Source organism: Cheilinus undulatus, linkage group 9 (genome assembly GCF_018320785.1).
Source record: "Cheilinus undulatus linkage group 9, ASM1832078v1, whole genome shotgun sequence".
Lineage (NCBI taxonomy): Eukaryota > Metazoa > Chordata > Actinopteri > Labriformes > Labridae > Cheilinus > Cheilinus undulatus.
Window position 1 is genome coordinate 52,298,352 of NC_054873.1, and position 11,165 is coordinate 52,309,516.

The window sequence follows — 11,165 nt, forward strand, 5'->3', positions numbered from 1 at the left end:
ACATCAGTAAGAGAATGTTAGAGCATCAGTAAAAGAATGGTAGAACATCAGTTAAAGAATATTAGGACATCAGTTAAAGAATGTTAGAACATCAGTTAAAGAATGTTAGAACATCAGTAAGAGAATGTTAGAACATCAGTTAAGAATGGTAGAACATCAGTTAAAGAATGTTAGAACATCAGTTAAGAATGTTAGAACATCAGTAAGAGAATGTTAGAACATCAGTTAAGAATGTTAGAACATCAGTAAGAGAATGTTAGAACATCAGTAAGAGAATGTTAGAACATCAGTTAAGAATGGTAGAACATCAGTTAAAGAATGGTAGAACATCAGTTAAGAATGTTAGAACATCAGTTAAGAATGGTAGAACATCAGTTAAAGAATGTTAGAACATCAGTAAGAGAATGTTAGAACATCAGTTAAGAATGTTAGAACATCAGTTAAGAATGGTAGAACATCAGTTAAAGAATGTTAGAACATCAGTTAAGAATGTTAGAACATCAGTTAAAGAATGTTAGAACATCAGTAAGAGAATGTTAGAACATCAGTTAAGAATGTTAGAACATCAGTAAGAGAATGTTAGAACATCAGTTAAGAATGTTAGAACATCAGTTAAAGAATGTTAGAACATCAGTTAAAGAATGTTAGAACATCAGTAAGAGAATGTTAGAACATCAGTTAAGAATGGTAGAACATCAGTTAAAGAATGGTAGAACATCAGTAAAAGAATGTTAGAACATCAGTTAAGAAGGTTAGAACATCAATCAGAGAATGTTAGAACATCAGTAAAAGGATGGTAGAAAATCAGTTAAAGAATATTAGGACATCAGTTAAAGAATGTTAGAACATCAGTTAAAGAATGTTAGAACATCAGTTAAGAATGGTAGAACATCAGTTAAAGAATGTTACAACATCAGTAAGAGAATGTTAGAACATCAGTAAAGAATGTTAGAACATCAGTAAGAGAATGTTAGAGCATCAGTAAAAGAATGGTAGAACATCAGTTAAAGAATATTAGGACATCAGTTAAAGAATGTTAGAACATCAGTTAAAGAATGTTAGAACATCAGTAAGAGAATGTCAGAACATCAGTTAAGAATGTTAGAGCATCAGTTAAAGAATGTTAGAACATCAGTTAAGAATGTTAGAACATCAGTAAGAGAATGTTAGAACATCAGTTAAGAATGTTAGAACATCAGTAAGAGAATGTTAGAACATCAGTAAGAGAATGTTAGAACATCAGTTAAGAATGGTAGAACATAAGTTAAAGAATGTTAGAACATCAGTTAAGAATGTTAGAACATCAGTTAAAGAATGTTAGAACATCAGTAAGAGAATGTTAGAACATCAGTTAAGAATGGTAGAACATCAGTTAAAGAATGTTAGAACATCAGTTAAGAATGTTAGAACATCAGTTAAGAATGTTAGAACATCAGTAAGAGAATGTTAGAACATCAGTTAAGAATGTTAGAACATCAGTAGGAGAATGTTAGAACATCAGTTAAGAATGTTAGAACATCAGTTAAAGAATGTTAGAACATCAGTTAAAGAATGTTAGAACATCAGTTAAGAATGGTAGAACATCAGTTAAAGAATGGTAGAACATCAGTAAAAGAATGTTAGAACATCCGTTAAGAAGGTTAGAACATCAATCAGAGAATGTTAGAACATCAGTAAAAGGATGGTAGAACATCAGTTAAAGAATATTAGGACATCAGTTAAAGAATGTTAGAACATCAGTTAAAGAATGTTAGAACATCAGTTAAGAATGGTAGAACATCAGTTAAAGAATGTTACAACATCAGTAAGAGAATGTTAGAACATCAGTAAAGAATGTTAGAACATCAGTAAGAGAATGTTAGAGCATCAGTAAAAGAATGGTAGAACATCAGTTAAAGAATATTAGGACATCAGTTAAAGAATGTTAGAACATCAGTTAAAGAATGTTAGAACATCAGTAATAGAATGTCAGAACATCAGTTAAGAATGGTAGAACATCAGTTAAAGAATGTTAGAACATCAGTTAAGAATGTTAGAACATCAGTTAAAAGAATGGTAGAACATCAGTTAAGAATGTTAGAACATCAGTAAGAGAATGTTAGAACATCACTAAGAGAATGTTAGAACATCAGTTAAGAATGGTAGAACATCAGTTAAAGAATGTTAGAACATCAGTTAAAGAATGTTAGAACATCAGTAAGAGAATGTTAGAACATCAGTTAAGAATGGTAGAACATCAGTTAAAGAATGTTAGAACATCAGTTAAGAATGTTAGAACATCAGTTAAGAATGGTAGAACATCAGTTAAAGAATGTTAGAACATCAGTAAGAGAATGTTAGAACATCAGTTAAGAATGTTAGAACATCAGTAAGAGAATGTTAGAACATCAGTTAAGAATGTTAGAACATCAGTTAAAGAATGTTAGAACATCAGTTAAAGAATGTTAGAACATCAGTAAGAGAATGTTAGAACATCAGTTAAGAATGGTAGAACATCAGTTAAAGAATGGTAGAACATCAGTTAAAGAATGTTAGAACATCAGTTAAAGAATGTTAGAACATCAGTAAAAGAATGTTAGAACATCAGTTAAAATTTTAGAACATCAATCAGAGAATGGTAGAACATCAGTTAAAGAATGTTAGAACATCAGTTAAGAATGTTAGAACATCAGTAAGAGAATGTTAGAACATCAGTTAAGAATGGTAGAACATCAGTTAAAGAATGTTAGAACATCAGTTAAGAATGGTAGAACATCAGTAAAAGAATGGTAGAACATCAGTTAAGAATGGTAGAACATCAGTTAAAAAATGTTAGAACATCAGTTAAGAATGGTAGAACATCTGTTCAAGAATGGTAGAACATCAGTAAAAGAATGTTAGAACATCAGTAAAAGAATGTTAGAACATCAGTTAAGAATGGTAGAACATCAGAGAATGTTAGAACATCAGTTAAGAATGGTAAAACATCAGTTAAAGAATGGTAGAACATCAGTTAAGAATGGTAGAACATCAGTTAAAGAATGGTAGAACATCAGTTAAGAATGTTAGAACATCAGTTAAGAATGGTAGAACATCAGTTAAAGAATGTTAGAACATCAGTTAAGAATGGTAGAACATCAGTTAAAGATTGTTAGAACATCAGTTAAGAATGGTAGAACATCAGTTAAAGAATGTTAGAACATCAGTAAAAGAATGGTAGAACATCAGTTAAGAATGGTAGAACATCAATCAGAGAATGTTAGAACATCAGTTAAGAATGGTAGAACATCAGTTAAAGAATGGTAGAACATCAGTTAAAGAATGTTAGAACATCAGTTAAAGAATGTTAGAACATCAGTTAAGAATGGTAGAACATCAGTTAAAGAATGTTAGAACATCAGTTAAAGAATGTTAGAACATCAGTTAAGAATGGTAGAACATCAATCAGAGAATGTTAGAACATCAGTTAAGAATGGTAGAACATCAATCAGAGAATGTTAGAACATCAGTTAAGAATGGTAGAACATCAGTTAAAGAATGTTAGAACATCAGTTAAAGAATGTTAGAACATCAGTTAAAGAATGTTAGAACATCAGTTAAGAATGTTAGAACATCAGTTAAGAATGGTAGAACATCAGTTAAAGAATGTTAGAACATCAGTTAAGAATGGTAGAACATCAATCAGAGAATGTTAGAACATCAGTTAAGAATGGTAGAACATCAATCAGAGAATGTTAGAACATCAGTTAAGAATGGTAGAACATCAGTTAAAGAATGGTAGAACATCAGTTAAAGAATGTTAGAACATCAGTTAAAGAATGGTAGAACATCAATCAGAGAATGTTAGAACATCAGTTAAAGAATGTTAGAACATCAGTTAAGAATGGTAGAACATCAGTTAAAGAATGTTAGAACATCAGTTAAGAATGTTAGAACATCAGTTAAGAATGGTAGAACATCAGTTAAAGAATGTTAGAACATCAGTTAAGAATGGTAGAACATCAATCAGAGAATGTTAGAACATCAGTTAAGAATGGTAGAACATCAATCAGAGAATGTTAGAACATCAGTTAAGAATGGTAGAACATCAGTTAAAGAATGGTAGAACATCAGTTAAAGAATGTTAGAACATCAGTTAAAGAATGGTAGAACATCAATCAGAGAATGTTAGAACATCAGTTAAAGAATGTTAGAACATCAGTTAAAGAATGTTAGAACATCAGTTAAGAATGGTAGAACATCAGTTAAAGAATGTTAGAACATCAGTAAAAGAATGTTAGAACATCAGTTAAGAATGGTAGAACATCAGTTAAAGAATGTTAGAACATCAGTTAAGAATGGTAGAACATCAGTTAAGAATGTTAGAACATCAGTTAAAGAATGGTAGAACATCAGTTAAAGAATGGTAGAACATCAGTTAAAGAATGTTAGAACATCAGTTAAAGAATGTTAGAACATCAGTTAAGAATGGTAGAACATCAGTTAAAGAATGTTAGAACATCAGTTAAGAATGGTAGAACATCAGTTAAGAATGTTAGAACATCAGTTAAAGAATGTTAGAACATCAGTTAAGAATGGTAGAACATCAATCAGAGAATGTTAGAACATCAGTTAAGAATGGTAGAACATCAATCAGAGAATGTTAGAACATCAGTTAAGAATGGTAGAACATCAGTTAAAGAATGGTAGAACATCAGTTAAAGAATGTTAGAACATCAGTTAAAGAATGGTAGAACATCAATCAGAGAATGGTAGAACATCAGTTAAAGAATGTTAGAACATCAGTAAAAGAATGTTAGAACATCAGTAAAGAATGGTAGAACATCAATCAGAGAATGTTAGAACATCAGTTAAGAATGGTAGAACATCAGTAAAAGAATGTTAGAACATCAGTAAAAGAATGTTAGAACATCAGTTAAGAATGGTAGAACATCAGAGAATGTTAGAACATCAGTTAAGAATGGTAAAACATCAGTTAAAGAATGGTAGAACATCAGTTAAGAATGGTAGAACATCAGTTAAAGAATGTTAGAACATCAGTTAAGAATGGTAGAACATCAGTTAAAGATTGTTAGAACATCAGTTAAGAATGGTAGAACATCAGTTAAAGAATGTTAGAACATCAGTAAAAGAATGTTAGAACATCAGTTAAGAATGGTAGAACATCAATCAGAGAATGTTAGAACATCAGTTAAGAATGGTAGAACATCAGTTAAAGAATGGTAGAACATCAGAGAATGTTAGAACATCAGTTAAGAATGGTAAAACATCAGTTAAAGAATGGTAGAACATCAGTTAAGAATGGTAGAACATCAGTTAAAGAATGTTAGAACATCAGTTAAGAATGGTAGAACATCAGTTAAAGATTGTTAGAACATCAGTTAAGAATGGTAGAACATCAGTTAAAGAATGTTAGAACATCAGTAAAAGAATGTTAGAACATCAGTTAAGAATGGTAGAACATCAGTTAAAGAATGTTAGAACATCAGTAAAAGAATGTTAGAACATCAGTTAAGAATGGTAGAACATCAATCAGAGAATGTTAGAACATCAGTTAAGAATGGTAGAACATCAGTTAAAGAATGGTAGAACATCAGTTAAAGAATGTTAGAACATCAGTTAAAGAATGTTAGAACATCAGTTAAGAATGGTAGAACATCAGTTAAAGAATGTTAGAACATCAGTAAAAGAATGTTAGAACATCAGTTAAGAATGGTAGAACATCAATCAGAGAATGTTAGAACATCAGTTAAGAATGGTAGAACATCAGTTAAAGAATGTTAGAACATCAGTTAAGAATGGTAGAACATCAGTTAAAGAATGGTAGAACATCAGTTAAAGAATGTTAGAACATCAGTTAAAGAATGTTAGAACATCAGTTAAGAATGGTAGAACATCAGTTAAAGAATGTTAGAACATCAGTTAAGAATGTTAGAACATCAGTTAAGAATGGTAGAACATCAGTTAAAGAATGTTAGAACATCAGTTAAGAATGGTAGAACATCAGTTAAGAATGGTAGAACATCAGTTAAAGAATGTTAGAACATCAGTTAAGAATGGTAGAACATCAATCAGAGAATGTTAGAACATCAGTTAAGAATGGTAGAACATCAATCAGAGAATGTTAGAACATCAGTTAAGAATGGTAGAACATCAGTTAAAGAATGGTAGAACATCAGTTAAAGAATGTTAGAACATCAGTTAAAGAATGTTAGAACATCAGTTAAGAATGTTAGAACATCAGTTAAGAATGGTAGAACATCAGTTAAAGAATGGTAGAACATCAGTTAAAGAATGTTAGAACATCAGTTAAAGAATGTTAGAACATCAGTTAAAGAATGTTAGAACATCAGTTAAGAATGGTAGAACATCAGTTAAAGAATGGTAGAACATCAGTTAAAGAATGTTAGAACATCAGTTAAAGAATGTTAGAACATCAGTTAAGAATGGTAGAACATCAGTTAAAGAATGTTAGAACATCAGTAAAAGAATGTTAGAACATCAGTTAAGAATGTTAGAACATCAGTTAAGAATGGTAGAACATCAGTTAAAGAATGGTAGAACATCAGTTAAAGAATGTTAGAACATCAGTTAAAGAATGTTAGAACATCAGTTAAAGAATGTTAGAACATCAGTTAAGAATGGTAGAACATCAGTTAAAGAATGTTAGAACATCAGTAAAAGAATGTTAGAACATCAGTTAAGAATGTTAGAACATCAATCAGAGAATGTTAGAACATCAGTTAAGAATGGTAGAACATCAATCAGAGAATGTTAGAACATCAGTTAAGAATGGTAGAACATCAGTTAAAGAATGGTAGAACATCAGAGAATGTTAGAACATCAGTTAAGAATGGTAAAACATCAGTTAAAGAATGGTAGAACATCAGTTAAGAATGGTAGAACATCAGTTAAAGAATGTTAGAACATCAGTTAAGAATGGTAGAACATCAGTTAAAGATTGTTAGAACATCAGTTAAGAATGGTAGAACATCAGTTAAAGAATGTTAGAACATCAGTAAAAGAATGTTAGAACATCAGTTAAGAATGGTAGAACATCAGTTAAAGAATGTTAGAACATCAGTAAAAGAATGTTAGAACATCAGTTAAGAATGGTAGAACATCAATCAGAGAATGTTAGAACATCAGTTAAGAATGGTAGAACATCAGTTAAAGAATGGTAGAACATCAGTTAAAGAATGTTAGAACATCAGTTAAAGAATGTTAGAACATCAGTTAAGAATGGTAGAACATCAGTTAAAGAATGTTAGAACATCAGTAAAAGAATGTTAGAACATCAGTTAAGAATGGTAGAACATCAATCAGAGAATGTTAGAACATCAGTTAAGAATGGTAGAACATCAGTTAAAGAATGTTAGAACATCAGTTAAGAATGGTAGAACATCAGTTAAAGAATGGTAGAACATCAGTTAAAGAATGTTAGAACATCAGTTAAAGAATGTTAGAACATCAGTTAAGAATGGTAGAACATCAGTTAAAGAATGTTAGAACATCAGTTAAGAATGTTAGAACATCAGTTAAGAATGGTAGAACATCAGTTAAAGAATGTTAGAACATCAGTTAAGAATGGTAGAACATCAGTTAAGAATGGTAGAACATCAGTTAAAGAATGTTAGAACATCAGTTAAGAATGGTAGAACATCAATCAGAGAATGTTAGAACATCAGTTAAGAATGGTAGAACATCAATCAGAGAATGTTAGAACATCAGTTAAGAATGGTAGAACATCAGTTAAAGAATGGTAGAACATCAGTTAAAGAATGTTAGAACATCAGTTAAAGAATGTTAGAACATCAGTTAAGAATGGTAGAACATCAGTTAAAGAATGTTAGAACATCAGTTAAAGAATGTTAGAACATCAGTTAAGAATGGTAGAACATCAGTTAAAGAATGTTAGAACATCAGTAAAAGAATGTTAGAACATCAGTTAAGAATGTTAGAACATCAGTTAAGAATGGTAGAACATCAGTTAAAGAATGGTAGAACATCAGTTAAAGAATGTTAGAACATCAGTTAAAGAATGTTAGAACATCAGTTAAAGAATGTTAGAACATCAGTTAAGAATGGTAGAACATCAGTTAAAGAATGTTAGAACATCAGTAAAAGAATGTTAGAACATCAGTTAAGAATGTTAGAACATCAATCAGAGAATGTTAGAACATCAGTTAAGAATGGTAGAACATCAGTTAAAGAATGGTAGAACATCAGTTAAAGAATGTTAGAACATCAGTTAAAGAATGTTAGAACATCAGTTAAGAATGGTAGAACATCAGTTAAAGAATGTTAGAACATCAGTAAAAGAATGTTAGAACATCAGTTAAGAATGGTAGAACATCAATCAGAGAATGTTAGAACATCAGTTAAGAATGGTAGAACATCAGTTAAAGAATGTTAGAACATCAGTTAAGAATGGTAGAACATCAGTTAAAGAATGGTAGAACATCAGTTAAAGAATGTTAGAACATCAGTTAAAGAATGTTAGAACATCAGTTAAGAATGGTAGAACATCAGTTAAAGAATGTTAGAACATCAGTTAAGAATGTTAGAACATCAGTTAAGAATGGTAGAACATCAGTTAAAGAATGTTAGAACATCAGTTAAGAATGGTAGAACATCAGTTAAGAATGGTAGAACATCAGTTAAAGAATGTTAGAACATCAGTTAAGAATGGTAGAACATCAATCAGAGAATGTTAGAACATCAGTTAAGAATGGTAGAACATCAATCAGAGAATGTTAGAACATCAGTTAAGAATGGTAGAACATCAGTTAAAGAATGGTAGAACATCAGTTAAAGAATGTTAGAACATCAGTTAAAGAATGTTAGAACATCAGTTAAGAATGGTAGAACATCAGTTAAAGAATGTTAGAACATCAGTTAAAGAATGTTAGAACATCAGTTAAGAATGGTAGAACATCAGTTAAAGAATGTTAGAACATCAGTAAAAGAATGTTAGAACATCAGTTAAGAATGTTAGAACATCAGTTAAGAATGGTAGAACATCAGTTAAAGAATGGTAGAACATCAGTTAAAGAATGTTAGAACATCAGTTAAAGAATGTTAGAACATCAGTTAAAGAATGTTAGAACATCAGTTAAGAATGGTAGAACATCAGTTAAAGAATGTTAGAACATCAGTAAAAGAATGTTAGAACATCAGTTAAGAATGTTAGAACATCAATCAGAGAATGTTAGAACATCAGTAAAAGGATGATAGAAAGGCGACACACAGAGGTCTTTACACAGTCCCAGGACTGTGGCCCCAAGGGGCCCAAAACGCTGTGTGCTGTTTTTAGAGCTGGTGAGTTTTGGTGGACCCCCTTTCAGGTAAATCTACAGCATATAGAAGAGCTAGAACCAGACAGGGTCCTGGTTTTTGTCTCTGGTCTTCATCAGAACCAGGGTCCCTCCTCCATGGTCCTTACTCAGAGGCTAGTCCGTCACATGGACCTGTATGTGTAGACCAGCATGGGGACCACTGAATATTTTCAACAGCCAAAGGGGGGCAGCAGAAAAACGCTGGACCGGCAGACTAACGTGACCCTGTTCCATGCAGATTTTTTCAGCAGGTTTTAATGTTTTTGATTTTGGAGTCCCGGATCCGCAGAGACTCTCACAGTAAACTAAAACCTTCAGTCTGATCCGGATGTTGCTGAGAGGCAGATCTCTGCTGTCACAATAAAAGCAGACTGACTCCATGTTCAGACCCTGGTCCTGATCCTGTTTCTGGCTCTGAGTTCACAACAGCATTACATTCTGACAAAGATCCGGATCTGTCTGAAACTATGACCACTAAAACCAGGGTCTGGACCAGGTTCAGACGGACGGTCTGAGAAAATACAATACAATATATAAATGGATCCTTTTAACCCCGACCAAACCTCAGCTCCAGCCTAATTGGAGTCTTAGATACTGATCCGGAGTCCTACAGGCGGATTCAAGTCCTTATTATTGATCCTAAAGTCTCACTAGAGTCCTGAAGAGTGGAGGAAGACCCGGTCTGAGGGTCTGGGGGTAAACCTGCTGCATAAACACTGAGACCAGCTGAGACACAAACTTCACCAGACTCACAAACTCCGAAAAAACTCGGACCTACTCACCGAGCAGCGACAGAACCGACCAATCAGCTCTCAGATCAATCAGCTCCCAGACCAATCAGCTTCCTGATCGATCAGCCATCAGAACCGATCCGGATCGATCCTTTAGTCCCTGTTTGCTCTCATCGGGCTCATGTCGGGGTCTGGGTGTGGAGCTCCATGCTGGGAATCGTCTGCCGTCAAGCTGTTTCGACATTATCGCACTTCCTGTCAACATTTCAAAATAAAACTCCAAACAAACACGAATCAAACGGCGAGGCTGCAGTTCAAGCAAAACGGGATTACATCCGGTTCATGGGAGCTGACATCGAGTCAGAGCCTCTATTTTGAAAGTACGTGGACCAGTCTGTTTTATTTTGGAGAGAAGGATTTCTGTTCAGGAGTTTAGAGAGATGTCTACGGAAGCCCATTGGTGCCAGAAAGAAAGAAAAAAGAAACTATTTCTATACACGAGGAAAAAAAGTGATCATTAAATTTTATTTATCATTTAGACTTCAACACTTTAATCCTGACTCTGTGTCAAAAAACATAAACCTGGACCCCTTACTTTAACCTGGACCCCTTACTTTAACCTGGACCCCTTACTTTAACCTGGACCCCTTACTTTAACCTGGAACCCTTACTTTAACCTGGACCCCTTACTTTAACCTGGCCCCCATACTTTAACCTGGACTCCTTATTTTAACCTGGACCCCTTACTTTAACCCGGACCCCTTACTTTAACCTGGACCCCTTACTTTAACCTGGACCCCTTATTTTAACCTGGACCCCTTACTTTAACCCGGACCCCTTACTTTAACCCGGACCCCTTACTTTAACCTGGACCCCTTACTTTAACCTGGACCCCTTATTTTAACCTGGACCCCTTACTTTAACCCGGACCCCTTACTTTAACCTGGACCCCTTACTTTAACCTAGACCCCTTACTTTATTCTGGACCCCTTACTTTAACCTGGACCCCTTACTTTAACCTGGACCCCTTACTTTAACCTGGCCCCCATACTTTAACCTGGACCCCTTACTTTAACCCGGACCCCTTACTTTAACCTGGACCCCTTACTTTAACCTA

General features: G+C 33.2%; 1 protein-coding gene across 1 annotated transcript in view; it reads right to left on the reverse strand.

Moving 5' to 3' along the window:
* Positions 1-10,255, reverse strand: part of LOC121515446 — a 110,407-nt gene extending 100,152 nt beyond the window's left edge. Inside the window, exon 1 of the mRNA XM_041796222.1 lies at positions 10,100-10,255. The gene's annotated coding sequence lies outside the window, so the exon portion shown is untranslated. The remainder of the gene's footprint in view (positions 1-10,099) is intronic.
* Positions 10,256-11,165: the final 910 nt, after the last annotated feature.